At 37.8% G+C, this 24,747-nt stretch overlaps 1 protein-coding gene and 1 long non-coding RNA gene across 2 annotated transcripts in view; both read left to right on the forward strand.

Annotated features, from left to right (window-relative positions):
* LOC124278976 (FHF complex subunit HOOK interacting protein 2A-like) overlaps positions 1-24,747 on the forward strand; it is a 113,539-nt gene that overhangs the window by 29,198 nt on the left and 59,594 nt on the right. The window lies entirely within an intron of this gene.
* Positions 1,001-23,181, forward strand: LOC124278956. The gene is made up of 4 exons (XR_006899246.1): positions 1,001-1,013; positions 11,524-11,528; positions 21,868-21,875; positions 23,110-23,181. It is a non-coding gene; the product is annotated as an uncharacterized LOC124278956 (long non-coding RNA).

Consider the following 24,747-nt stretch of genomic DNA (forward strand, 5'->3'; position numbering starts at 1 on the left):
CTATCCAGTTTGTATATTTATTTAATCTGTGATTTACTATATTTGTTACACCCAGCCACCCAGTCAGGATAGTGAGTGAGTGAGTTTGGTTTTGTGCTGCTTTTAGCAATATTCCAGCAATATCACGCCGGGGGACAGCAGAAATGGGCTTCACACATTGTACCTATGTGGGGAATCAAACCCAGGTCTAATATATAGGAGTGTTGACTATTATCCTGCCTGACTTGGATATATTCCATTTTTTGTATTTATAGATAGGATCCAAACTGAGTAAAAACCTTCATTTTCATATTTGATACTGCTAGTCCGGAATAATGAATTAAATTCATGAAGGGATGCGGTTCAATAAACTGAATTGGCCCTTGAGGATACATGGTATATACTACACACCATAAGACATCCTAACTTTGCATCAGGAGTTAGCAGGTTATATGATTGTAAACAGTAAACATGACAGCCTTAACATTCAGAACGTGGTGGTGTTAACTTTCGGAACTTGACAGTGTGGACTTTCGGAACTTGACAGTGTTTCAGAAATCAGAAAAAGTTGTTCTTATAACCTTAATGTAGCGTAATTTCGATTGGCTACTGATATATATTGTAGCTTAGTTTGAAGTGCTACTTTTGCCATATAAAAATACATATACTTGGAGTAATTATAATTGTTCTTATAAGTTGCTTTGAACTTTGATGACAAGTGTTTCTCAAGTACTTGAGTACGATAAAGGCATTGAAGTTAATACTGCTCTTTGCAGATTAAGAAATTGAAAACTTAATTTCAGAGAATATTTTAATCTTGTAAAAGGAAGATGAATATTATCAGAACTTTGAAGAGTGTACATATGATGATCCACCATTGCTGGGTGTGGGGTTCTAAGTAGTTACAGAGAGTTGAGGAGATGAACGGTCTGCTGTTTTCTTCTCCTCAGTGGATATGCCTAATGACTTCTGCCTTGTATGGTATCAAGTATGGTGAAGATATCTTATTTTGAAATCCTAAAGAGCTTCAAAATGTTATATTGTAAGGAATGCCATTTGTTAATGGATCTAAACCTCATGGTTTCTCAACAGTTATTAACTCTCCATGAACGTTCCTGTCAGCAAAGTTACTTTCTTCTGTTGATGTCTTCATCCAAAGACTAAACCATTAAACCAAGAATATTCTTTCGGTTACCAAACTGAGTGGGTAGCACTCTGCTTCCTGGTTAGTACGAGGCTACTAAAACTATGAAGACTTGGAAATGCTACTGGACAATTCCCTATCATGTTGTACTCAAGTTAGCAGTATTTTTCAAAACCATTGATTTATTCTTGTTTGTAAATTATTTGATTTTCATCCATTATAAAATATGCCTTTTTTGTTTATTTATTCAAAACCGCACTCAGCAATATTTAAGGTATGTGATAAGAGTCTGTAAATATTTGAGCCCAGTGGTTCACACAATCACCATCAATCTATGCAGTAGGGATACGATGACATCCATCAACCAAGTCTGACCGATCCCAGTAGTTGCCTCTTACAACATGCATGGATTACTCGATTCTAATCCAGATGTTCATGTTTAGTTTTTATGTTTGTGTGTTGGTAAACAAATTGCATAAGAATTCTTTGTCTTGGGATTCACAGTAAGCAAGCATATTTGGTAGAATTTGGTATATGGGTATTTTATCAAATAAGAAAAAAAGCGTGTGTCACATCTGTAGGTATTTGAGGACATGTGAATGGGAAAAGGATGAAAATCTAAAAACTAATTGCAGTGTTTTTCAAGGTCTAGCTGGCAATTTACTTTGTCAAATAACCTAATCTAACTAAATTTAATTTCTCTCTCTCCCTGCGGTATAAGGTGACTTAAGTCATTGGTTGGTCAGGTTGTTGAAGGTGTCCAAGTGCAATGGTTGGTCAGGTTGTTGAAGGTGTCCAAATGGATTGGTTGTTGAAGGAGTCCAAGTGCATTGGTTGGTCAGGGTGTTGAAGGCGTCCAAGTGCATTGGTTGGTGAGGTTAAAAGTGGATATTCAGGTCAGGTTGTTCAAGATGACAAGTGGATATTGGTTAGGTTGTTCAAGATGACAAGTGGATATTGGTAAGGTTGTTCAAGATGACAAGTGGATATTCAGGTCAGGTTGTTCAAGATGACAAGTGGATATTGGTTAGGTTGTTCAAGATGACAAGTGGATATTGGTTAGGTTGTTCAAGATGACAAGTGGATATTGGTTAGGTTGTTCAAGATGACAAGTGGATATTGATCAGGTTGTTCAAGATGACAAGTGGATATTGATCAGGTTGTTCAAGATGACAAGTGGATATTGGTTACGTTGTTCAAGATGACAAGTGGATATTGATCAGGTTGTTCAAGATGACAAGTGGATATTGGTTAGGTTGTTCAAGATGACAAGTGGATATTCAGGTCAGGTTGTTCAAGATGACAAGTGGATATTCAGGTCAGGTTGTTCAAGATGACAAGTGGATATTGGTAAGGTTGTTCAAGATGACAAGTGGATATTGATTAGACTGTTCAAGATGACAAGTGGATATTGATCAGGTTGTTCAAGATGACAAGTGGATATTCAGGTGAGGTTGTTCAAGATGACAAGTGGATATTGGTTAGGTTGTTCAAGATTACAAGTGGATATTGATCAGGTTGTTCAAGATGACAAGTGGATATTGGTCAGGTTGTTCAAGATGACAAGTGGATATTGGTTAGGTTGTTCAAGATGACAAGTGGATATTCAGGTCAGGTTGTTCAAGATGACAAGTGGATATTTAGGTCAGGTTATTCAAGATGACAAGTGGATATTCAGGTCAGGTTGTTCAAGATGACAAGTGGATATTCAGGTCAGGTTGTTCAAGATGACAAGTGGATATTGATCAGGTTGTTCAAGATGACAAGTGGATATTGGTTAGGTTGTTCAAGATGACAAGTGGATATTGATTAGGTTGTTCAAGATGACAAGTGGATATTCAGGTCAGGTTGTTCAAGATGACAAGTGGATATTGGTTAGGTTGTTCAAGATGACAAGTGGATATTGATCAGGTTGTTCAAGATGACAAGTGGATATTCAGGTCAGGTTGTTCAAGATGACAAGTGGATATTGGTTAGGTTGTTCAAGATGACAAGTGGATATTCAGGTCAGGTTGTTCAAGATGACAAGTGGATATTCAGGTCAGGTTGTTCAAGATGACAAGTGGATATTCAGGTCAGGTTGTTCAAGATGACAAGTGGATATTGATCAGGTTGTTCAAGATTACAAGTGGATATTGATCAGGTTGTTCAAGATGACAAGTGGATATTGGTTAGGTTGTTGAAGATGACAAGTGGATATTGGTTAGGTTGTTCAAGATGACAAGTGGATATTGGTTAGGTTGTTCAAGATGACAAGTGGATATTGATCAGGTTGTTCAAGATGACAAGTGGATATTCAGGTCAGGTTGTTCAAGATGACAAGTGGATATTGATCAGGTTGTTCAAGATGACAAGTGGATATTCAGGTCAGGTTGTTCAAGATGACAAGTGGATATTGATCAGGTTGTTCAAGATGACAAGTGGATATTGGTTAGGTTGTTCAAGATGACAAGTGGATATTGATCAGGTTGTTCAAGATGACAAGTGGATATTCAGGTCAGGTTGTTCAAGATGACAAGTGGATATTGATCAGGTTGTTCAAGATGACAAGTGGATATTGGTTAGGTTGTTCAAGATGACAAGTGGATATTGATTAGGTTGTTCAAGATGACAAGTGGATATTCAGGTCAGGTTGTTCAAGATGACAAGTGGATATTGGTTAGGTTGTTCAAGATGACAAGTGGATATTGATCAGGTTGTTCAAGATGACAAGTGGATATTCAGGTCAGGTTGTTCAAGATGACAAGTGGATATTGGTTAGGTTGTTCAAGATGACAAGTGGATATTGATCAGGTTGTTCAAGATGACAAGTGGATATTGATCAGGTTGTTCAAGATGACAAGTGGATATTGGTTAGGTTGTTCAAGATGACAAGTGGATATTGATCAGGTTGTTCAAGATGACAAGTGGATATTGATCAGGTTGTTCAAGATGACAAGTGGATATTGGTTAGGTTGTTCAAGATGACAAGTGGATATTGGTTAGGTTGTTCAAGATGACAAGTGGATATTGGTTAGGTTGTTCAAGATGACAAGTGGATATTGATCAGGTTGTTCAAGATGACAAGTGGATATTCAGGTCAGGTTGTTCAAGATGACAAGTGGATATTGATCAGGTTGTTCAAGATGACAAGTGGATATTCAGGTCAGGTTGTTCAAGATGACAAGTGGATATTGATCAGGTTGTTCAAGATGACAAGTGGATATTGGTTAGGTTGTTCAAGATGACAAGTGGATATTGATCAGGTTGTTCAAGATGACAAGTGGATATTCAGGTCAGGTTGTTCAAGATGACAAGTGGATATTGATCAGGTTGTTCAAGATGACAAGTGGATATTGGTTAGGTTGTTCAAGATGACAAGTGGATATTGATCAGGTTGTTCAAGATGACAAGTGGATATTGGTTAGGTTGTTCAAGATGACAAGTGGATATTCAGGTCAGGTTGTTCAAGATGACAAGTGGATATTGATCAGGTTGTTCAAGATGACAAGTGGATATTGGTTAGGTTGTTCAAGATGACAAGTGGATATTGATCAGGTTGTTCAAGATGACAAGTGGATATTGGTCAGGTTGTTCAAGATGACAAGTGGATATTCAGGTTAGGTTGTTCAAGATGACAAGTGGATATTCAGGTCAGGTTGTTGAAGATGACAAGTGGATATTCAGGTCAGGTTGTTCAAGATGACAAGTGGATATTCAGGTCAGGTTGTTCAAGATGACAAGTGGATATTCAGGTCAGGTTGTTCAAGATGACAAGTGGATTTTGATCAGGTTGTTCAAGATGACAAGTGGATATTGGTTAGGTTGTTCAAGATGACAAGTGGATATTGGTTAGGTTGTTCAAGATGACAAGTGGATATTGGTTAGGTTGTTCAAGATGACAAGTGGATATTCAGGTCAGGTTGTTCAAGATGACAAGTGGATATTGGTTAGGTTGTTCAAGATGACAAGTGGATATTGATCAGGTTGTTCAAGATGACAAGTGGATATTGGTTAGGTTGTTCAAGATGACAAGTGGATATTGGTTAGGTTGTTCAAGATGACAAGTGGATATTGATCAGGTTTTTCAAGGTGACAAAGTGGATTTGTTGATCATGCAGTTCAAAGCTGGGTGGTTTACCTAAGTAACAATGTCATTGTACCCTGACAGTATGCAATGAATATTTTCAGGCAGCCATGTGTGTTGTGAAGGAAGAAACAAACAAATGCTTTGTCGAGGGGGTCATCGGCATTAAGTGTGCTTACATTACAACCTTTGCTGAGGATATAGTTGAGCTTGTTGAATTAGGTTATCTCCAACTGAATTTACTGGAACAGAATCATGAAGAGGTTACATTTTCGGTTTTATGAGTGCTACCTTTTTTCATTATTTCTGACAGTGTTTTTGTTTCCTTAATGGAACTACTCATGTGATCTTAAGGAAATTGATGGCCTAAATTGACTGGCATTGATTTTATAGGACTTGGAATTCATGGAAACAGATTTCATATTTTTTAAGAGGACATAGCACACAATCAGCAACATCAGAGATCCAGGCCAACCAATCCTCAATCGGTTCTAAGACCATTATCAAGGATCCCCACACAGTCAGTTATAAACCTTTGATGACATCATTCCATTGTTCAGTATGAAGTTTTCTCCATTGATGTTGTACTTGAAGTCTGTCTAGTTGAAAACAGAGAGCAACTTTCAATGTAAATAGTTATGTTTCCCCAGTAAAACCTGTTTTGAGGTTGTACATGGACTCAATTGTGTTGAAATCAGGAAGCAACATCCAGTGTACATAGATAGGTTTTACTTTCCAATCGTGTAGTCAGGCTCGCTGACTTGGTTGACACATGTTACCGCATTCCAGTTGCGTTGTTGATCACTGGATCAGTGTTCGCGGTAGGAAAAATCTTTGGGTTCCTAAAATGCCTATCCCCAAGAATCTTGCGTGTGCATGCACCACACTTGTTGGCCCCTGTAAAATTATGAAATTTAGATGTTATTTCCTTGCATTTCAGAGCATGCTGTCATCATTCGCAAGTCAAATTAGCAGAGAAATTTGTTGTTTTATTGGGCAAAATACGTTTCTCGGTTACTTGTTCCCAGAACACAAAATGCTTTGCGTGCAGAACACGCAGGTAGAAAATATCGTGTGTGAAGTGTAGATTTATTTGTTTGAAACAAATGTTTTTGGTTTTGCGTTAACACGAACACTGTGGATTGTCTGGTCCAGACTTGATTATTTGCAGACCGCCGCCATATAGCTGGAATATTGCTTTGTGTGGAGTTAAACAACAAACCAACCAACCATCCAACCAACCCAAGGCCTTGTTCTCGTGAACCTTTACATTAAAAAACACCAGAAAATTAGCAGCATATTGAGTCCCATGGATGGTAGACAAGAGATGAATACAATCAACTGTACAGCTCAATCCAGTGATGCATGTCATGTTTTTATTCTTTAACTGAATGTACAATAGAAGCATCCTTCTCCAGCATCTTTGTGGCTATCCCATCTTCATCTGTGCACTATCAGTAAGCCAGCGTTGTGTTTTGGTCCCGGCAGAGAGTGGTAACGAGGTTAACGAAGCAGTCTGTTATCCCTTGTTATCTGATGTCAGCTTGGGATACCAGTACAATTAGCTAGTCGCAACAATGAAAATATATAGGAAATCCCACACAGGAGATAAGTGCTCTTCTCCAACATGTATAATAACTCAGACTTTGTTTCAATTTACCCACAAAATAACTGTAAGATTTATTGGAACTTATAAAAATGGAGGAAAGCCTGGCAGGGAAACAAGAATTTAAGGAATGCTGTGGTCATTACCAAATTGTGGTATAATGCCTGACATGCTCTTGAGTAGGCTGACAAAAAAGCCTGACATAAAAATAACAATGAATGACTTTTGCATCATTTCTGTTTTGCTGTCGTAAATTTTTAGTTACAGGTGATGAAAACTCGCCCCACAAACCCTAAGGTATATCGTGAATAATATGTTAATTGTTTTGATAAAAAAACCATTCAACCATCTTCAGTTTGTTTTTCATTCATCAGTAGATGTGCAAATCTGTGAGGTAGGAAATTAATTCCACTTTTGTTCCAACCACTGGCATCACATGTAATGTCTAATGAAACAAACAAACATTAAAAGGCTTGATGACTAACACGTGAACATCCAATGTCATTACAATCAAATGCTGCACTCCAGTACCTCTCTTGGAGGACACACCCAAAGGGAGTTGAACCCTCGGCGACCTTGATCCACCCACTTTAAAGGATGCGTGAATTCTTGAGTCTGTCAGATGTCAGCTTTCTAACATGATTTGGCTTCAATTCTTTGCCATCTTGCTTCGGAAATTGCAATTTAACAAGCCACAGTGGACACAAACATGCCAAACAATGTTTCTTGGATGCAGGTGCAATGGAGGGCAGCGATGACAGGATTTTAAAATGTCCTCAAAAGTATAATGGCTTAGCTTTTATTATGTACGAAGAATGTGGGCGGTGGGGTAGTCAAGTGGTTAAAGCGTTCGCTGGTCATGTGGAAGTTGTTGATTCCCCACATGGGTACAATGTTGTGATGCCTATTTCTGGTGTCCCTAGCTTTGATTTTTCTGGAATATCGCTAAAAGCGGCATAAAACCACACTCACTATGAACAATGTGGAATTCTCAAAACTGATCAGAAAGTTCAGCTGACATAACCTTATATGGATATCAGGTCAGGTTTCAGAGATCACAGTAGGAAATCTAATTGCGATGACTGGTGAAATCTTTATGTATTTTTCTGCCTTGTAAAGTGTATAGTATTCCAGCAATATCATGGCAGGTGCAGGTGTCCATTGTCACACCTCATTCCTTTTGTCCAGGTTATGTTGTTATCTATTTCACCCTTTGAAAAGGTGTTCTCCATAATAATCTTCTGTCATTCCTCACCTTTCTGTCCAACCTGTGAAGATCTGTGTTTATTGGTCTCTTGTCGTATGAGCCGACTAATGGGATCGGGTGGTCAGGCTCACTGACTTGGTTGACATATGTCATCATATCCCAATTGTGGAGATTGATGCTCCTGCTGTTGATCATTCGATTGCCGGGTCCAGACTCAATTATTTACAGACCATCACCATATAGCTCATTCTCTTCCCACAGAGGTTACTTGTCATTTCTTCCTACGAAACTCTGTTCTAATACGGTCATATTTCCTGGTTCTCGTAAAATCCCCAAGCGGCAAAAAATTGCAACACGAATTATCTCACTTCTTTCTGTCCAATCAGAACACGTCAACTTGACTAATACAAGCAAATGTTGGGTCACAAATATCCTTCCTCTGCCAGGAACTTGTGTTGATGTGACGCACAAGACATTTAATGGCTAGCTTAGCCGTTGTCAACGAGGGCGATGGAGACGCCATTGATCCGCCATGTACATGACTGAGTTCTGTCTATAAGAAACGTTTGCGCATCGCGCAGGAAAAGGGTTCTAGTTTCCCCGAAGCATACGGAAATAACCGAGGCCTTGCGAAAGATAACTTTTGAAACAACGTCGCTGATTGCACAACTAAATCTGATTGCAACCAATCACGAATCCTGAACACTCGCACCATGAAAAGGCCGTATTAGAACAGAGGTTGGTAGGAAGATATGACAAGTAACCTCTGTGGGAAGAGAATGCATACAGCTGGGATATTGCTGAGCGTGTCATTAAACAAGAAACAAACCAACCAACCAACCTTTCTGTCCAATCTCATCAAGTCTGATTTTTGACTCTATTGTGATTCCCACCTCTGCATGAAGATCTGATGATTACTCTCTGCTTAGAATGTACATCAATCCCTGTTCATTTAGAAATTCATTCAGATCAAAATAGAAATATTTATGTCTCCAAAATTACACTAGTTTTGTGTTAAATCAGTTGCTATCCAACTGCTGCCATGGTTACCAAAGATAATGGCATATGTTATGGAGCAGCTAAAGGAGTTAATGTCGGACACATAACTGAATTAGCAGCTCCTTGAAACAGGACAGTTTGACAGTTTTTAAAGATTTGTCCAATCACGTTAGTGATTTTCTTCTCCAAACCAATTATTGACATTTTAATAATTATTCTTCAATGGATTTCTTTCAAATGGCCCTGCAGAATTCTCCTGGCTCATCTCATGAAACGGTCAAAGGTCAAGGTCAAGCTTTAGAAAAAAACTTGTAAAACAGTCTGTTGTTCCCTTTCTCAGTGAGTGTTCAAGTAAATAAATAACTGATCAAACTCTTATGTATTTAGTCCTCAACCTTACTGTAGGCACATCAAGTAGCAAATAATAGAAAGATTGTATCAGTTCAAAGAACATTTGATCACCTCCAGCGTCTAGCAGATACCGTCTGCCCCTTTTGATTGACCCCAAAGACACTGTAATTGTTGAAGGTCAGCAGCAGGGGGAGATAAGTAGGGCTGGTCAGGTTGGATTATAATGTGTCCAAATGGTATGTAGACACATGTATGTACATGCATGTCTCTGTATAAGTGCGATAATCTTTTTCGAACATTAGACCCAATTTTACATCACATCCGATGAAGTTCCATGATGTGTTGGTGTTCCTCCTCAACTTCTGTTGCCGTTATTGAAAATATTATACAATGTTGTCTGTTTTTTGTATGTCTTTGTGTCAAGGAAATAAGTTTTTATTTGACATGTAACTGTTGAGCTGGTCCCTCGGTGCAACTGAGACCCTACACTCGGTGCACCTTACGACAGATCCAGGAAATGTGTTTATGAATATGTGTTTATGATCAATTCGTAGAAAATGAGCTCTTGCCAGACCCACATGTGTCGACATTAATATGAGTCCGTGGTGAGAACTGACATTCAAATCTGAAGTGTACCACACAGTCGTGAACCCAGTGATGAATTCCATGTTCTATATGCACGGATTCATTATCAAATCATTCCTGTAACCATTATTCACCCAAGTCTTATTTGATCATGAAGCTGATCAGGCCCTTGCTTTCACTGGTAATGCAGGGCCAATATATTTATCATTTTACACTGTACTGTGCAATGTGTGTGAATGCCTGAAATACCAAGCTGCAGTTTAACATGGATACCTTGCTTCGAAAGGATATGATCTGACTTGTAGCCAACCATTCTTTGTGTGTTCCTTTATGCCAAGCACCCGTGAAGATCCATGTTAGGATTGGTCTTCAGTAATGCATGCTTGTAAGAAGCAACTAACGGAATAGGGTGGTTGGGTCGTTGACTTGGTTGTCACATGTCATCCCAATTGCGTACATTGATGCTCATACTGTTGATCACTCAGGGTTCGAAATACCCCATATATTAGCATGCCTTGACATGGTAAATATCGAAATGGCACGGATACAAAATGTTCTCGGTGCCCTTATGGCAAGCCTAATTTTTTAGAGACATAACACACCTTTAGTCATTTAACAACCAAACAAAACACTTATGCAAATGACAAACAAGCAAAAACATTTATTGACTTTATCGCCCAGGAAATCACTGGAATTATGATGGTTGAGGTAAAGAAATCTGGTTGTTTTTTCATTTTAAGTGTTGGAATGACTGATAGTTCGGTTATTGAAGAGGAAAGTGTGTATGTTAGATATATTAAAAAAGTGAGCCTCTCACACAATTCTTAGCTATTAAAGGTGTTGGGAAAGCAGAACAAATGAAACATAAGAAAGCCATCTTAAACAGAAGACATATCAGTGATAACAGAAAACAGGTTACATTTGTTGTTTTCTGACAATAAATTTCAAAAGATCATCATCCTTGCTACAGTCATTTATTCTAGAAACGTGGGCACACCTGATTTCTGAAACGCACACCTAAAATATTTGCCTGGTGCCCTAAGGCACACTTAGAAAAAATAGTATTTCTATCCCTGTCACTTGATTGTCTGGTCCAGACTCGATTATTAACTGAGTCCGCCATATGGCTGAATCTTGAGAGCAGCGTTAAACAACAATCTGTCAACTTCATACTGAGCTCCAGTCAGGGTACTACACCACAAGCACCAAGTTTTACCATCTGTTTGTATGACAATATTCAGAATTTAGCCTCACCATTTCCTGATGGGAGATACTGAGACAGTTCTTGTTTTTCAAATTGTCTTTATCGAGATTCCCAGGGTGTGACATTTTAGAAATAGATTCCAACTCAAGGTAAATGACCATTTTCCAAAGTGGAATTGACATTGGAACCTGTCAAAGATAATTAGTCTGGTACAATTTAAACTGTCAAAGTCTGCTGGAAGTTAAAGTCACTGTGGTTAGTTGTTGACTTTACAAGAAAACTGTGTACAACTTAGTGATGACCGATGAATATATTAGGTTCAACAGAAATAGCTGCTCTGTGATGACAGTAAAGCAAATGTAAAAGTCATTTTGAAATGGAGCTATGGTCAAGAATTGGATCAGGATATTATAATAGAAGAATGACTTTTGTAATAAACTAGAAAATTGAGAATGCATTCATAAATGGAAAGGTTTTGCCTTTTTCGTCCAGAATGAGCACGAAGGTGCTTAAAACATAGTCACTTTCAAATCAGATGAATTAATCTTTTGCATGATACTTATCTGTGTAAATCATGCATGGGAGGTATTGTTTTTAGCAAGAAGTCTGATTTAGATGCGCTGAAGGGGCCGTTGTTGGCACGGGTATGTACCTCAGCCTATACAGATAGAGATATGGACCCTAGGATGAATCCATTCCGCATTGGGCCATTTTCTCCATTGGAAATGTCATACTGTTGTATGAGATGCATTTCATTGCGTAAGAAACGAGCAAACTTAGCAATGAATGTTTCATGATAAACAATGCATCACTCAATAAGGCAAATGAGAAGAACTACATACGGTTTTGTTTTTGGGTTGAGGAATATCCAATCCTCCCCCAATTAGGCTACTGGGTATGTTTCTGTATTTTGTCTTTGTTTAGGGTATATTTCTGTATACAGAAACGTACCTGGGGTACATATCTGTAGTACCTGTGCTGACAACGACCCCTTCAGCAAAGCTTAATACTCCTTGAATTGGGCTCTTTGGTCATGAAGTTGATGTTGTAGTGGTTGGCTGGATGGTATGTTGGTTTTTGTTTAATACCCAACTTGGCAATATGGCAGCAGTCTGTAAATAATCAAGTCTGGACAATCCATTGATTAACAGAATGAGCATTGATCTAAGCAATTGGGATATGATGACATATGTCAACCAAGTCTGCAAGCCTGACCACCAGATTCCGTTAGTCTGTCTCATGACAAGCATGGGTTACTGAAGACCAATTCTAACCCGGATCTTCACAGGTTCAATGTTGTAGTGAATTTGTTCACTTTTCTGATATTTACTTCAAGTATATTTTCGCATTACAATAACAAGCCTGCTTCTTTCAACGTGTATGTTTCGGGCAGTGTTTGCAGGGACAACAGTGAGCTAGTGGAGTGAGACTATTAATGACAACGTATCTCACATTCCTGCACTAATTTCAAATAAATGAGAGCATCTGTTTCATCAGAATAATCACAGAAAGAATGATGCATAAAAAGTAATTAGTGAATAATCAATGAGGAATTACAGAGTATCTGTCCCAAGTGATGGAATGGTGTCTGCCTCCAGCCTTTGACTATGACAATAAGAGGAGATTTCCTTCTGTTGCAAATTGAAGATGAAACAAGGAGTATAAATATGTAGGTGTCCTCTTCAACCCAATTGTTTCGTTCCTGGTGTGCAGATCCTGCATCTAATGATACATCTCTGATGTGATACAGGCTGTATGATCAGAGAGTCTCATGGAAGATGGTACAAATTGTTTGTCTGAAGACTGCTCATTGATTATTTAGCAGTTCCTGCGAGCAGAACAGATTCAGACCTGTGCCAAAGTTTTTAAATTCTGAAAAGGATCCTAAAAGATGCATGAACAGTTTCCCCTTAAAAAAGATGATAAATAATTCAACAGTGAAGTTTTAATTCTTGTACAAGAAACTGGAGTATTTATCTACACCATCTGTCATGGTGGGTTTTTAGTTGAGCTCAGTACAGCTGCAGGATAGGAGCTTCTTGGGGACCACTTGCTGTGCAGGAAGTACATACTTTTCTTTTTCAGTTCTCATTAATGTCTAAGGCATGGCTATTCACTGATTAGATGTTAATGTTGATGGGATGTCAATCACTGGATTGTCTGGTCCAGACTTGATTATCTACAGACTGCCATCATTTAACTGGAAAATTACTGAGCATCGCATAAACAACAAACATCTGCCACTATTTCTTAAAAATATACTGATGTAATTTAAAATTTTCATTCACTAACAAATTTATAATGTTTTTGAGCTCCCAATGAGTACACTACAAATAAAGGGTAATGAACACAAATATGTATTCACAAATACAGTCAGTTGCTGATGTTTTATTTGTTTTATGATGTTGACAGTGTTAACTTATCCTACCTACCTGCTTACAGTCCAGTGTGTTGATTGACAGGATCGCAGAGGCCCAGATAAGCTGCATATCTGGGAAAAATACGCTTAGAAAATTTCCAATTACGCATTGAAAAAATAATTGTAGCATACCAATTATGCATTTAAAATGTTAGATACGCAAAAAGTTTAAAACAAATGCGTACAGAATATATTTATAAACATCGCTTGCGTAATGAAAAAGACATGGATTGCTATCAAGTTGTACTGTTAGTACTGTAGTATATGAGGAAATCACATTATATTTAAGTTGGTTTTGATTAGGTATGACATAAGGCCAGAAAATGTAAACTTACTCAATGACGTAATACTTAGGTGAGTAAAATGAATACGCACATATTTGAAAGCAGTGGGTAACGGAAAATGAAATACCCACTCAACATTCATAATACCCACTCCCAAAAATACAGTGGGTACAGTACCCACATGAGCTAAATCCTATCTGGAGCTCTGGGATTGTACAAGGCCATGGCAAGGTTACACAAGTTATTCTACTACATGGCTTGAATATTCAATACTACTAATCACAAATACTGAATTGAATTCATGAAGGGATATGATTCAATTCATTGAATATGTGAATCAATTGGAACAGCCCTGCTCATATGTTATTCTAGAGAAATGTACGTAACAGGATCAAACGTTACCAATTCTGAGCTTTCTTTTGCACTGACATTCTGTTTCAATAAACTCAAGCTCAGTCTCTAGGGAGATAGCATGCCAGTTTGCCCTGACGGTGTTGATGCTTACTCATAATATTAATCATTGGATTGTCTGTTCCACAGGCAGGTAATTCGGTCCATGTGTCTTAAAGACACTACTAGGTTGATGTAGTGTCTTCTGAATTTAGAGGGGCAGTGGGGTAGCCTTGTGGTTAAAGTGTTGGCTCGTCACGCCGAAGACCCGGGTTTGAATCCCCACATGGGTACAATGTGTGAAGCCCATTTCTGGTGTCCCCTGCTGTGATGTTGCTGGAATATTGCTAAAAGCGGTGTAAAACCAAACTCAGTCAGTCAGTCAGAAGAAAGTTTTCAGTCGGTTGAGAATTTGAAGATGACACACCCTAATGGATGTTCTTCACTGCATTTACTGATGGTGCAGTTTTTCAAACTCAGAGTTTCGACTCGATCCAATTACTCTTTGCCCTGTGACTTAAAAAAATGTACTCTCTGTGGGGAAAACCAAACTAAGGTGACAATTAGTTTCCAATGTGATCTTAAGTAGGTGTATTGAAATGTTGCTATGTTGACATTTTAAAAATAATTCAGGTTTTCAAATTCAACCCAAAACCAAAAACCACTGTCAGAAATTAAAATAAAAAATAGTTTGAAACTTGTTATTGCACTGACAGTGCCCTCTGTCATGGAAAAGTTAAAAAAGGTACTGCTGAAACAGTTTAGAAGTAAAAACTAAAAGAAACTAAAAGTTTCACTCACTGAATTGTGAAACTGTTAATTTTGACTATTTTGTTTTAGCAATTACTGCATGAATCCTATTCGTATAGCGCATTTTGATCCTGTTACAAGCTTTGACATTCACATACCCAGTTTTTCAGTATGTGTACTATTTTAACTTCTCCTCTTAAAACTACAAGACCAAAATTTTGAAACTTCGTGTAAATGGATCCAAGCAAAAGTAGTTCCAAAAATTGGTCACAGAAATCAGAAATTTTGAACACTGATCATTGTGGTAATGTTCGGGTTCAGAAATGTATTGAAATTTGGCAATAGGTCGTGGAACATGTGGGGGTCCATGTTTTCAACTTACTTCATTTAATCTTTCCAACATAATAGCTGATGTCTGCAAAGTAAAAATGTTGTCATGGGCCATAATATTCACAAAGGATGCGAAATTTGAAAACCATATCTACCCCACCTGATTCTAGCTAGTCATATTGTTTCATCATATTTTTATCATACTTTGGAGAGCAATCTCAAAATGTAGGATTTCCTGTATGGTTGCAATCTTGACTTCTCAAAGAAATGATAGTCGGCAGGATGATGTAGTCAAAGGTTCTCCATCCTCACCTTTTGATGTAGAGGAAATAGCAAAGTTCAAGATGGTCCGAAACTGTCCTTAGACTGCAGATCCGCCCTTTTGCAAATTTGACCTATATGTTTGCCATTGCTTAACTGGGCAAAGCAGAACAAGCCAATGCTTTGGGCTAGGTACCTCACGTCATACTAGGCACATCAAATAGATTGTCTGTATTTAGTGATGGTTAGGTGCCCCCAGAGAATCTTGGTAACCCTGGTACTGACCATTGCAGTGGAAAGAGCTTTTTTCATTTGGCGTTTTTATACGTAACTTCAGAGCAATGGGTAGCCTAGTGGTTAAAACGTTTGCTTGTCACACCGAAGACCAGGGTTCAATTTCCCACATGGGTACAATGTCTGAAGCCCATTCTGGTGCTGTTTCTTCAAAAGAAGCTATGTCCACTCACAACATAACTTCTCCAGATACTGCTTAATCGAATCAGTTGAAATTTGGTATGCAGGTTTCTTCTGATGAACCCTATTGATTTCAAATTAATTTGATTATCACTTTTCATTGATGTTTTTAACTATTTCAAAAATTAAGTTTTAACACAAAATTATGCAAACTATTTCCAAATGTGTAACTTAAGTTATAGAGCTTTCTTACTGTATTGTTGTTAAAAATGTAAATACATCACATGTGCAGTTATTAAGCAATATCTTGAATTTATTAAGCAATATCTTGAATTTAGACCTTGTTCTTACTTTTGCACTTCATTCATATTGGAACGTTTGATGTCCATTCCTCGGCCATTGAGTATCAAGATGTAATATAATTTGCTACATGTGCAGTTGTGGAGCTTGACATATGTACTGTCTGTTGTGTTTTTTCAAATTTTGACCTTTGCACTGTTCCTGTGCTATTGTATTCTGTCATTTCCATTCACTGAAACATCAGCTCAGGAACCTGTGAACAAAGGCAATGGAAACTTCATAGGCTGAATGTATTCAAGATGTGTGAATCTCAATGGCAATATGGTTGCCAAAGAAATCTATTTATGGCAATTGCTCATCTATTTCTATGCAGATGTACTGAAATACCCTGAAGTTCTCTAAAAATGTGCTATTTTGTCCCTTTAAACATCCTTTCATCTAAAACTGACTCACTGCAACGAGCCAAATTACAGCACCAACACTTCTCCATATCATCACATAATTGGTTTTGTTTTTCATAAAATTGCCTTGCATTTATGAAGAATTATTGTCTTTAGAACATTTATGTGGCTCTGAGCAAATTAAAGTAAAGCAAAGTAACTCTTGTTTATTTCAATTATGTATTATTAGGAGTACAATTATTCTTGTAGAAACATTGTGGATAATTAGTTAATTGCTTGGTATGTGTTTGAACTTTTGTACTCTTATATTATATAGAAAATCGATGAACAGCAATGCTGAGAGCATGGTTTCTTGAACCACTGTCCTTACTGACATTTTTAGCCCGTGACTACAAATGCAGGTGAGCTACAGTACCTGGCAGGGCGGTGGGGTAGCCTAGTGGTCAAAGCGTCCTCTCGTCACGCTAAAGACCCGGGGTCGATTCTCCACATGTGTACAATGTGTGAAGCCCATTTCTGGTGTCCCCCACTATGATATTTCTGGAATATTGCTAAATGCCGCGTAAACTGAACTCACTCACTACAGTACCTGGCAGTATTTTGCTGGATACTGTACCTGATGCAGTGTAAATATAATCTAGTCACAACAAGCACGTTATCTGGAAAATGAAACCTTATGCAGAAGTCCATGCACATGTTACTGTCAAAATAATCAATATCTTAAAGCAGAATTTTCCCCTTAAACCTACCGACACACAATAACTTATTATATAGAACAGACTTTATGGATAACAACTTCTTTTTATTCGTGAGTGCAACATTTTCAATATCTGTATCGAAACGTTGCACTCACGAATAAAAAGAAGTTGTTATCCATAAAGTTTGTTCTATATTGTGCTTCCCAACTTCTAAAATGCCACTCAAAGAAGTAATAACTTATTACCAAACATAATTAATAAATACTAAGTTCCACTATTCTATTTTTTTTCCAACCTGCCAAGACTAAGTGTTCAAAATTACGTCTTGTAGCCATGAAATACAGGTGTAACCATGAAATACAGGTGTAGCCATGAAATACAGGTGTAACCATGAAATACAGGTGTAACCATGAAATACAGGTGTAACCATGAAATACAGGTGTAACCATGAAATACAGGTGTAACCATGAAATACAGGTGTAGCCATGAAATACAGGTGTAACCATGAAATACAGGTGTAACCATGAAATACAGTGTAGCCATGAAATACAGCAGTGTAACCATGAAATACAGGTGTAACCATGAAATACAGGTGTAGCCATGAAATACAGGTGTAACCATGAAATACAGGTGTAACCATGAAATACAGGTGTAACCATGAAATACAGGTGTAACCATGAAATACAGGTGTAACCATGAAATACAGGTGTAACCATGAAATACAGGTGTAGCCATGAAATACAGGTGTAACCATGAAATACAGGTGTAGCCATGAAATACAGGTGTAGCCATGAAATACAGGTGTAACCATGAAATACAGGTGTAGCCAAAGCTCTTAGTCATGTTGGTTCTGTAATTATTTCAAACCAGTTTAGCAGTCGCAGTTAAGTGCTCCATCTTGAATTTAATTTGAATGTGAATGATCATGATATCTTTGACTGGTATCCAAGATTACATGTTTTAGAGACTCATTTAGAACTGAAACTGTCTTCTGATGAAATTATCTCATCTTTGTTTTTTCCGCAAAAGACTTACAATTTTAAATGACCGAGAGTTCCAAACCCCTCAACATGTTAAAAGTGACATAAACTCATTCGGCAAGAGTTTTTCACCATCTTTTTGTCGCCAAACCAACAGACCCTCAAATGAAAAAAATATTTTAAAAAACAAACGAAAGTTTTTTTTGAGAGAGTGCAGATGGTTTTCTGTGTCAAATTTAAGCTAAACATGTTTTGTAAGAATGCTGTTGAATTGCTTCCCACAGATTTGAGAAATGTTGACGGTAGAGATGATTGTTAGGATAATACCTTACCTTAAAAAAGTCATATCAGTCATGTTGAACATCTAATTTTGGGCGTTGTATTGAGATTTTGGCTAAGACGTATTTGTCTTTCAGAAAGTCTGGATAATGACTTTTGCAAAAAGAAGTGCCATCCTGTTTTCCTTCCGAGGACCAAGGTTGAAATGACCGTAGAGCATCCATTTTTTATGAGGGATAAAGGGATAAGCCTGATATTTCAATGCTCTCTGGCCCCAGAATAGGAAATGATGATATGACAAAGTCAATAGATATCGTAATTACAACTAACAATTCAAATAAAATTGTTGAAAGATATTTATGATTTTCTTCTTATATATGTCTAGGGATCTGTGACATTGTAACAAGGCTGCGATAATATTTTAATATAAAATTGTCATAAAAACCATATCTCTCTCTATCTGGAAAGGCCCTGGGTCCTTGGCTAGTTGAGACATGCTGCTGTTTGAATCCAGTGATCAGTAAGTTTTCAACTTCAGTATAAAGGAGTCATTGACTTCCTTGCTAAATTTCCAACATTGCTAAGGGAGACAACTCTTACCAGTACCTACCAATGTCCTTGATCCATTTGAAACTATACCTCATGTCATATAACCATGTTACAGCGTAATTGTTGTGTAACTAGTCCCTGCCTTCCTCCACCTTACCCATGAAGATCCGAGTTAGAATTGGTCTTCAGTAACCCATGCTTGTCAACCGTGAAGATCCAGGCTAGAATTGGTCTTCAGTAACCCATGCTTGTCAACCGTGAAGATCCAGGCTAGAATTGGTCTCCAGTAACCCATGCTTGTCGTGAGAAGTGACTAGCGGTATTGGGTGGTCAGGCTCACTGACTTGGTTGACACATGTCGTCATATCCCAATTAAGTAGAACTATGCTAATAATATTGATCACTGGATTGTCTGGTCCAGAATTGTTTATTTACAGATCGCCGGCATATAGCTGGAATATTCCTGAGTGCAGCATTCAACAACAAACCAACTAAAATTCCCCCTTCTCCTTTTCTTCCTGTTTCTCTCCTTCCACTTCACTCACTCAGAATGTATTTTCTCGATAAAAAAACTGTGATACACTAGATAACCTTAGTTGATAGCAGCTGGCCCACAACTCAGTGTAGATGGTCGTTTAATGTAGATAAAGGATGGAAACATCCAATCCTTTCAGACAACCAGTACTCTCGGAATAACACCCCAGTGGCAGTCGGACCCAAAGTCCGAAATCATTATCTCAGCTCCATGTCAGAATATTAAGATATGATTTGCTGACACGGTCTTGATAAAATACTATGCCTCCCAGCAGGAATAAATCACTTGCACCCTGCTACAAAGCTGCATGTTGCTCAGGAAAGTCCCATGACACAGGACAAATTAACCTCATCTCAGTCGACAGGTGTTTCCTATCTGTTTTTTATTTGTTCTAATTGCTCTGGCAGACTGAAACATGTTGGTAAGGTAATGCCATGGAATAAAACCAAAAGTGGAATGCATGAAACCCTGTATAACGATAGTGATTCTTTGACAAGTTAAGACAAAAAAGTTGTAAACACCACCAACTTCACTAGGACTCAAGGCAACACACCCGAAGTGGCCAGTGTTACCAATGCAATGAACCAGTCAGATAAACCTTGTAGTATGATCTGATGCGACCCCTCTGTAGAAATCTACCAAAGTCTAAACTAATTTTTCTCCATCTATGAATCAATCCTGAATGAAGCATATCACCAGCCAGTGTGTGAAATAGCCACTGGTCCGCTAGCCTCTGGCTAGTAATAATCCAGTCGGGCCAGTAAATTTCCGCAGTCACTGCCCGACTGGCTAGTGAATTCTCATTGGGTCATTTTTTAAATATATCACTCTCTCTGACTTTTTAAGTTATAATACATTGTTAACTCATGCACGATTATGACGTGATTAATGATGGTATTTTATCTTTTTTTGTTATCCTTTGCTTAGTTCCCACATACAAATTTCGGACTAGTGAATCATTGTGAGGGCTAGTAACTTTCAGACATAGTTAGCCTGACTGGCAAGCAACATTTGGAACCTTTTTACATACTGTCACCAGCACGTACGTGATCCCGGTAGTTGTTTGTCTTCTGTTGTTATTTTTTTACGAAGCGCTGGAACATGGCACAGTGTTTGCCATGACGCAGAAAACCTGCGTATTTGACGCACAAATTATCTCAAATATGCAGTGAATTTAGAAGCTTGCGTCATTGTTGACACAATGCTACTGGGCCCTTAGTTCAGTTAATCTAAACTTCTAAAACTAAATGTTCGCCAGTTAACTGCTCAGTGCTGATTAAATACCTGACCTGCCTTACCTTGTATTTTGTCGTGTTTATTAAACAATCACAGTTGATATCTTGATGAAAGTTCCAAACTGCAGTTGACTCCCAAAACATGTCCATGACTCCCTCTCATGACACCAGGGAGTCATGATGACTCCTAAATTTTTAAGCCTAGGGCAAACACTGCATTTTTGTATATTGATACATTGCTGCACAAAATTGGTGATCACACGTCTGTTCATTTGAAGTAATGAAATAAGTTAGTTTAATCACCAATTAGATAAGGTTTGATTTACTAGGCTTAGTCAAATGAGGTCTCCCAGCAGAAACTTCTTCAAATCTTCTTACATGAATGCCAAAGCTTGAAAAGCTCATTAATTTCATTGATGAAACTGTGTCTTAAATACACATTACTTTAAGAATGACATGTGAAGAGATTATTAGCCTTTTGTGGCTGCATTTTGAATATTGTATATTACTAATTTATGATATGTCTTATGTCCACCAAAGGCTTGCATAGTACAACTCTATTTCAATTATATGATATTTACCATTATGAATATACAACAACCTAATATCTCTAACTTTTGGAAGTAAAAAAAAAGTAATTTATCCATGCCTTTGTACCAGGATTGTTTAATTTTTTTCATCAAACCCAAAATTAAAAGTATGGGCTGAAACAAAAGTTGTGTTGTTCATAATCTTAAGTTGTAATCTCTGAGATGTTTATGTTTTGCGACTTTGTATGTTTACCCACCAGAGAGATCTGTAGTATTAGCCGCGTTCTCCTGATATTATTACATACAATAACCATCCACAACAAGAAGATGCATGTAAAACTGCGTCGTTAATCATACAGTCCGAGGTGCAGACCTGGTAGTTTGCACACATGAATAGCAAATTGCCACCTAGCTTGTTTTGTTTCCATCAGCGCTCTGGAGAAAGGCCAGATGCCAGCCATCACCAAGTGGTCAGAAAAACAAGCAAGATTTAGTCACCATCAGTACACTGACCATATGCCATGAAAGCTCGGATCGTAATTCCAAGCTGGGAAATTGACCACCAATTTGAAAGTGACCATGAGTCTAAAAGTAGAAAAGTCTTGCAATATGTCTGGTGGCTCCCCCTGGAGGCCTAATTGTATGGCCTTTGCCACCGGCATGGCACCTCACCTGGCCAGTAATTATTAACTAAGCCAGCTAATTTTTCAGGCAACATGAGCAAATGACAGTAAATTACAGCCAAGGAGAGTGTCTGGCTTGTTTCACAGATCAGGTGTATCCCAACCCTTGCGCCACTTATTTAAGTGACCGGAAATAGCTAATAGATTGCTTGGCTTCCAGCTGCTGGGCCGGATTACGATTTCAGGGTTTGCTGTTGCCTCCCAGAAGACATTGTTATTTTCATGAGCACAAAGCTCCTGTTTCCTTGTTACGATATATTTTTAGCTCATCTGGAATATGTCTTGGCCTTAATCTGGCAACGTCTTCTCTGAAATTGTTTGATCAACGAAGATGAGTCTTGCGCATCTGAAGTGTTCAGTGGGCAACATTGAAGGATGACACAAAAACAATTTTAGCTCACCTCAAGTATGTGTTAACCTTAATCTGGCAACTTTTCTGAAATTGTTTTGATGAAGATAATCTTAGGCAGTTTAAGTGTCCACTTGTGAACTCAAATACTGACACAAAAACAATTTTAGAACCTTTGTGTTGCCATCATCTGACAACATCTATGACATTTTTCAACCAGTGAAAATGCGTCTTAGGCGTCTGAACAATCTTAAGTATCCATTGGTCAAAGATGACATACAAACAATTCAATTCTTTTTATAATTTGATTTTCCATTTCAGCATATACATTTTTGTCCTTTATCAATATAAAAAAAGTTTGGTGCAGTTCGGATAATTAATAAAATTTTCTAAAGTACTGATGTTTCCTCAAACATATTTTTTATCATTCAGTATATTTGTATATCTTTTAATTTTATTGTTCCAACATTTCAGTTGCTGCTAACCACGTCAGTCAGACCTAGGAACAAACAATAAATCGGCTTGTTCTATAAAGAAATAATTCAGTTTTAATGTTATCTTCTCAAATTTGATTGCAACAGTTGTAAGAGCTCCGCCCATAACCCCTGCTTGAAATGTATTATATCTATTAGGATTATTCGAGGGTTTAGGGTTTAGGCTTAGGGTTTAGGGTTAGTTTTAGGCTGTTTATAAATAGCATAGGCCTATAACCTTAGGCATAGAATGATTTAAGAAAATACAGGGGTTACAGGTGGAAATCTTTCCCAACAAGTTGATATGAAGTTAAGATGGTTTTCAAGGCATCGCTTTAGGGTGTTAAACATAACGGAAACTTTTTGCCGTTTCAAAGAAACCAGTGTTGTATTTGTACAGAAGTTTTTTTATACAAACAGTTTTGTTTAGTTGTGACTGTTGAGAAATTAGAAACATTTAATGTAAAAAATTTTATGTACATAATGGTAAAAGCATGCTTCATTACTACATTTAAACATTACACAAGTATTCATGACATAGCATGCAACAGAGCAACCCATGTGTTTCACATTCCTACCTTCAAACTCCACAATATAATACATCAGCTTTATATTATTTGAGATTACACACATGCACCCCTTTCCTGCCATATTGAGCTGACATGCTGTGATATAACTGGTACATTGTTCTAATCATCACTAAACCAAACTCTTTCACTGATCCAATAGTGGCACAACATGCGTTGACTTCAAAACTGATATTAACAGTTCATACCACATCTGTCCTATGCATCAGGCTCCAATATAAGATCTGCAAATACTGCATTGTATTACATCAATACCATTGAGGATTAAACACCCATGCTCTGTGTGAAGGAAACATCATGCAGCCTAAGAATTTGATTAATTATTTGCATTTGCAGAGAAAAACTTGATCCCCAAATAGTATATTGTCATGCCCATTAGATAAATACAAGATGGCTTAGATGGAAGAGTGATTTTAAGGTTAATGATACATGCGTGTTATTGTAGTGGTACTTAGAATTAGAATTTCATCTAAAAGCCTTTTCACATTTATGCAATAAAGTTCTTTCATATTTTTTGATGATCCGTGTTTATGAGGATTTGGGGATGTAAATATTGTACTAAAGGACAAAACCTGAAATAGCACTGTCCTGACAACTAATTCAGGGATAAGATCTCACTTTAACAACCAAATCACCTGACAATGCTATTTAACTATGCTGAGTGGAAGACATGTAAATATGAACCTAATCTACAGTTTGGGATGAGTACCCACCTAAACATGGTATGTGACGGGCACCGACTTGTCAGTATTGACACATACCGACAAATGTTGATGGCAAATCATGTGGATAATTAGCCTCATTTCGGCCAGCTTCGTAAATCTCCTTGTCCCATTAATAAGTCTTTTAGCACCTCAGTCGAGTTGTCATGAAAAATGTATGAGTCGGAGAATCTTGAGGAGAATCACCAGGGTTAGTCGGCTCAGCCCCTGACCCCCAAAGTGGGCACTTATTGATATTTGAGAGCTAGTGTTTGGAATATGTGATCAAAAATCCATGATTGGCTGTAACCCCCTGAACTGGTGACTTGGTCAGTTTATGCCTGCATGATGTACTGGGTTTATGAGATGCATGCTTATTCGTCTCCATCACTTCAGCATTTGGCAAAATTGAAATTTGGTTTCATTGATGTGCAGGTTACTTTTGATTATTGGAAGCC

Source organism: Haliotis rubra, unplaced genomic scaffold (genome assembly GCF_003918875.1).
Source record: "Haliotis rubra isolate DU_JTF1 unplaced genomic scaffold, ASM391887v1 Scf1065, whole genome shotgun sequence".
Lineage (NCBI taxonomy): Eukaryota > Metazoa > Mollusca > Gastropoda > Lepetellida > Haliotidae > Haliotis > Haliotis rubra.